Raw genomic sequence first — 5,677 nt, 5'->3', positions numbered from 1 at the left:
AGGTGTGATTACAGACTCCAGAGAAAGTTGGGGACAGAGTTTATTCCTTGGGGCTCATGGCTGATTCCTGTATCCACGTATCCATCGCTGTCTATTCATTATCATCTCCTGCAGAAGTTGTGCTGGTTCCCATGGAACGCAGCTGGACTTGCTCCTAGGCCGGACTAACCTCAGCTCTGTGTGTGTCTGCGTGTGTGTGTGTGTGTTGGATGCTGCAGTCAGAGAGGCCTGGGAGCCTGCTGTAGGTTTGCCATTGGTAAAGACCAAAGGGGACAGTGGGATGAACCTTCAATTGCTTGTCCAGACTTTGCCCAACACCCATGCCTTTTCGGTTTTATTGATTTTTATAAGGAATGGAACGAAGGTCTGTCCCAGAGAAAGGAGTCACCTTTCATTTTGGTAAAGCTCTAAAACAGGACAATAATATTCACTCTGCTCTGTCATTGTGAGACAGCAGTATATGTTTGTGGTTCTCCAACGTGGGGTAGTCATGACTCTGCACAGTTATATTTGTCAGGGCACAGGATGGTTATGATGTCCTAAACTATGGTTATGTGGTATATTAGAAGACACACTGATTTTTTTAATTTAAAGAGAACATGAACACATTATGGAACAAATATATTACAGTGGTTAAGGGAACAATCTCTGGAGCCAGACTGGGTCCAAATTCTGGCTCTGACACTTGCTGGTGGTGCAACTTTAGGTAAGTTACTTAATGTTTTTCTACCTCAGTTTTCTCACCTGGAGAATGGATGTAATAATAGTACCATCTTTGTGGAAATGTTATAAAGATTGAACAATTAATACATGCAAAAAGCTTAAAACAGCATCTGTTTTAAGTACTCAGTAAATGTCAGCTAATACTACTATGTGAAACAGAATGTAAAATCACATTCATTTGAAAGGCAAAACAGAACAACAAGAATTTTCATACTTGTTGCAGTCTTCCTTGGGCTGTATTTTAAAAACCAGATAGATTTGCATACGCATTCTGTGCAGCAAGGGATACTTTTCCGGAAAATTTGGCACACGGTTCAGTTGGTGTAAAATAGCATTATAGCTGTCATCATCAACATGGTTAGTGTCATCCAAAGGAGTGTAATTTCTGTCAGACTTGAGAGGCTGTTTACTTATTTAATAATCTAACATTGTTAAGAGGGAGATACTTGCATCTTCCTGTTGAGCAGGGTCTATAGAGGTGTTTGTAGGGCCTAGGAGAAAATCAGATGTAGACCTTTTTAAGATTTGGGAATTAAAAATGAGGTCTGATTATTCTCCCTGTTGACTGTCTACTTCTTCACCAGGTAACTATGAATGGCTTTTGGTTTCTAAAAGTCAAACCTACTCTTGGAGGACAAAGATTAACCACTATGAAAGAGTTTCTAAAAATTTGCTGTGTAATAAATATATGAAAATAATTTAACCTCATTAAAATCTTCTAAATGTAAATTAAAAAAAACCTAGACCATATTTTCCATTTTTAAATTGGTCAATGTTAGGAAACTGATAAAATTTGGTGCTGACAAGGGGATGGTGAGATGGGCATTGGCGTAGAGTTGAGTTATATCTAATCCTTTAAAGTGAAAATCGCATAGAACCAGTATCATCCTTGAGCTAACCATTAGGTATAGCACACATGATTTGTGTTTTATAATTTTTAATACTTGGTCATTTTAAAACTTTTTATTTTGAAAATTTCTATTACACAGAGAAATAAATTGTGTCTGGAAAAATCCTTCTGTAGCCCTCACTCAGCTTCAATAACCATCAGTGCTTTGCCATATTTGGTTCATCTAGCAACTGTCCTCCCCATTTTTTATTTTGTCGTAATATTTTAAAGCAAATGGTAGCCATTGTGTCATCATGCCCTAAATATTTAAGTCTGCATTAAAAAAGTAAAGTTTTTTTTAATGCCTAAACATAGTGTCATTATCACACCTAACAAAATCAACCATAATTATTGATATCATCTAATACCAAGTTTCCCTTTTATTTTGTCCAAAAAGTGTGTTTTACAGTTGGGTTATTGGAATTAGGATTCCAACGAGGCCCATACCGTTCACACTAAGTCTTACGCATGATGTAGAGTTGAGAAACTCTAAGCCAGATTAGAAGAAAGGAAAGGATAATCATAATTTCAGCCAATTATAGTGGCTTAATGGAAGCAATGTTTTGAAAACTATTAATGTGTTTTTCTACTTTGCTTCCTTCCTCTCTTGACCTTTGCTCTAGGTGGCTCGAGGCATCCATCATCCCGGAGAAAGACCATGATTTATTAACAGAAGGAATGCAAAAGGAAAGAACAAGTTAATATTTCTCTTTTGGCATGTCAAATAGAATTATTCAGCAAGAAAAATAACCTTGGAAGCCAGGTGTTGTCTTGAAAGAAGATTTCTAAATGTCTTTAATCCTCCCCTTAACTTTTCAACAACATAGTCTGATTGAATTGGTTTGTGACTTCTCCCAAGGTGTAGAGAAAATACCGCTGTCCTCTATTAAGGTGTCATTAAGAGGCTGGAGCGAAATATCGAGCCATGCTGCAGGGAAATCTGACAGCCTGAGGCCCGTGAGATAGGGAGAAAGAGACAGAGAAGGAAGAAGTGGGAGGTGAGGGCATCAGTTTAGATTGTGTGTTCTCCCAGCTTTGGCCCAGGAAGTAGGGCAGCATCTTGCCTAAGTTGGGGTAGCACCCAGGGCAGATGGGGCTCTGGTCCTTCTCCTCAGTTGAGACTCTGCTGGATAGATTGTCATCCTGGGGTGGGACCACATCCACAGGGCAGTGTGGCATGGCCAGGCAGAGGGAGGCCTCAAGGTTTAGCTTTCCTGAGCCATCCTTATTTCCAGTGAGGCACAGATGGACTCAGAACATGGTGGGAGTTTGGCAGGGGAACATTACCAATGGGAGTCTCCATGGTTGGGCAGGGTCGAGGAGCTCTGTAGCGAGGGCTGCACAGTGGACCACCTGGGCCAGGCCAGAGTGCAGTCACAGCAAATGGGGAGGGTGTGTAGACCCAATAGAGGAGTCCAAAGAGCCAGGGACTTTGATCAACTGAGGAAAGCCTGGGCTATGAGCTACTCTTGTGCAGACACAGATTTCGCCTGTGAATCCCAGTAGGGCAAGTAGCAACCAGGTGGATCAGGGACCCCCACCTGACCTTGGCCTGAAGAGCCCGAGTAGCCAGAGGGATATGACTCTTCACCTGCCATGATGTCCCTTATGCTCCACCTCTCCCCTGTCATACCCACATGTCATCTTGGAGAGGAGCCAGAGACTGATACGTCTGAAAGACTAAGCTTTTATTTTCCTTTAGAGAGTAAACATTCTTTGAAGGGACCATTTACATTATCATATTATACTAAGGTTCAAACCTGATTAGACATTACAGTAGTCAGGTTGTCCTTTTGAATAGCTTTTGGCTATTTCCAAAAATTAAATCCATTCTCAGAGGACAAACACTGGGCATTACTAAAAAGCTTCTAGGCCGCCGCCGGCCGCCTGGCCTCGCCACCACACGCGCCGGCCGCGGCCGCCCCGCCCCCGGGGAGCGCGGCTAGCGCGGGGAACGCTGGTCCCGCGGCGGGGGCGGGGCGCGGCTCAGGCGTCGGAGCGGACGGCCGCGGGCGCCGCCGCCTCCTCCTCCACGGCTGTTTAGCCGGCTGCATTGTGGGAGTTTGACCTCCGCAGCCGCCAACCGCCGCCTCAGCTTGCGCCGCCGCCGCGCACGCCATGGGAGCCGTGACTGACGACGAAGTCATAAGGAAACGTCTCCTAATTGATGGAGATGGTGCTGGAGATGATCGGAGAATTAATCTACTGGTAAAGAGTTTCATTAAATGGTGCAACTCTGGATCCCAGGAAGAAGGATACAGCCAGTACCAACGCATGCTGAGCATACTGTCTCAATGTGAATTTTCAATGGGCAAAACTTTGTTGGTATATGACATGAATCTGAGAGAAATGGAAAATTATGAAAAAATTTACAAAGAAATAGAATGTAGCATTGCCGGAGCACATGAAAAAATTGCTGAGTGCAAAAAGCAAATTCTTCAAGCAAAACGAATACGAAAAAATCGCCATGAATATGATGCTTTGGCAAAAGTGATCCAGCATCATCCAGACAGGCATGAGACATTAAAGGAACTAGAGGCTCTTGGAAAAGAATTAGAGCATCTCTCACGTATTAAAGAAAGCGTTGAAGATAAGCTGGAGTTGAGACGGAAACAGTTTCATGTTCTTCTTAGTACCATCCATGAACTTCAGCAAACACTGGAAGATGATGAAAAGCTCTCAGAGGTAGAAGAAGCTCAAGAAGCAAGCATGGAAACAAATCCTAAGCCATAGATAAGCTAATCACCCACCATTCCTAAGAATATTGAAATAGCTACATGATCTTTAAGTGTGTTTAAAATTTGTCGTGCTCTTGAGATATTTAAAGTTTTGGCAGTGAAATATTTTGCTTTTAAATATTCATGTACATTTCATTCATATGTCTTCACATAAAGGAAAATGATCTCAGTATAGATTTGTTTTTATTGCAATGCATTTTTTATTCTTAAGAGGTAGGAAGCAACATCCAAAAATGTTTAATAAAATATTTTCAAACTGGAAAAAAAAATAAAAAGCTTCTAAAAATACTCTAACTGATAAATATATGAGAAAAGAGTTAACCTCATTAATTATTCACCCAAATGTGAAACTAAAACAATTATCCCATACTTTCTTCTTTCAAATGCATAAACACTGGGAAAAAAATACAGAAAATCTCCTAATTAGTAGGAAAACGGTTATAGACAAAACAAAGGGGCCACATGCTCTTGGCCAATCTGAGTTTTGATAGAAGTGAATGTTGCTGCCCTGGCACAACACTGACATTTATTAAGCATTTTCTGTATGCCTGGAGCTGTTTTAAGAAATTTTGGTGTATTTGTTTCATTAAACCTTCACAGTAACCCTATGAAATATATGCTCTCATGGCCTCCCTTTACAGATGGGGAAACTGAGCCACAGAACAATTAATACCTTGCTGAGGTTGCACAGGTAGAAAAAGGTAGACTGGGGATTTGAATCAGGAAGTCCGACGTGAAGGCCACTGACCTTAGCCTCTGCCTGCCCATGTGCTGGGGCACTCAGACCCTTCTTCCCACGTGGCAGTCAGCAGATCCTTACCCTTGACTGGGGTGGGTGGGACTTTCTAAAGCATTCCTTCTTGTTTCTATTTTAGTTTTGAGCCTGTATAACCTTAATGTGTATTGATAGATTTATTTGTTTCAAGGATTGATATATTTCTGAAAACACCTACCATAGGCTGAGCCAGAGTAGGTGCTTAGTCGATGTTGCTTCTTTGAATCCAAATCTTGGTTTATCATACTCATTAACGCATTTTATTTTTTGAAAATTTCTAGAAATGAACTTGGCCACTTGCTTCCTATCTTTGCAAATGGTATTTGCTGTTGAGGCTTCCCTAAATAGTATCACTCTCATGCCCTGGATCATTTATATCACCTTATGAGGGGGTGTGAACGTTTAGAAAATCTTTCAGCAAATATTCAATTTCTCACCCTCCACTGTGAGCCCAGAATATTTTGGGCTCAAAATATTGATGTCAGTTTTGGCCATGTGATTGATTCAGCCAGTGGAGTGTTAGTGGATGGTGTCCCAGCAGAGCATTTCCAT

At 41.5% G+C, this 5,677-nt stretch overlaps 1 pseudogene across 1 annotated transcript; it reads left to right on the top strand.

The window, feature by feature from the left end:
* The first annotated feature begins 3,662 nt into the window (after positions 1 to 3,662).
* On the top strand, positions 3,663 to 4,619 carry LOC105806285 (annotated as a pseudogene). Its single transcript, XR_001137254.1, has one exon. The product of XR_001137254.1 is annotated as a THO complex subunit 7 homolog pseudogene (transcript).
* The last annotated feature ends 1,058 nt before the right edge of the window (positions 4,620 to 5,677 follow it).

The sequence above is a fragment of the Propithecus coquereli genome, unplaced genomic scaffold (assembly GCF_000956105.1).
Source record: "Propithecus coquereli isolate 6110/MARCELLA unplaced genomic scaffold, Pcoq_1.0 Scaffold14, whole genome shotgun sequence".
NCBI lineage: Eukaryota > Metazoa > Chordata > Mammalia > Primates > Indriidae > Propithecus > Propithecus coquereli.
This window is presented reverse-complemented; position numbering and strand designations above follow the sequence as displayed.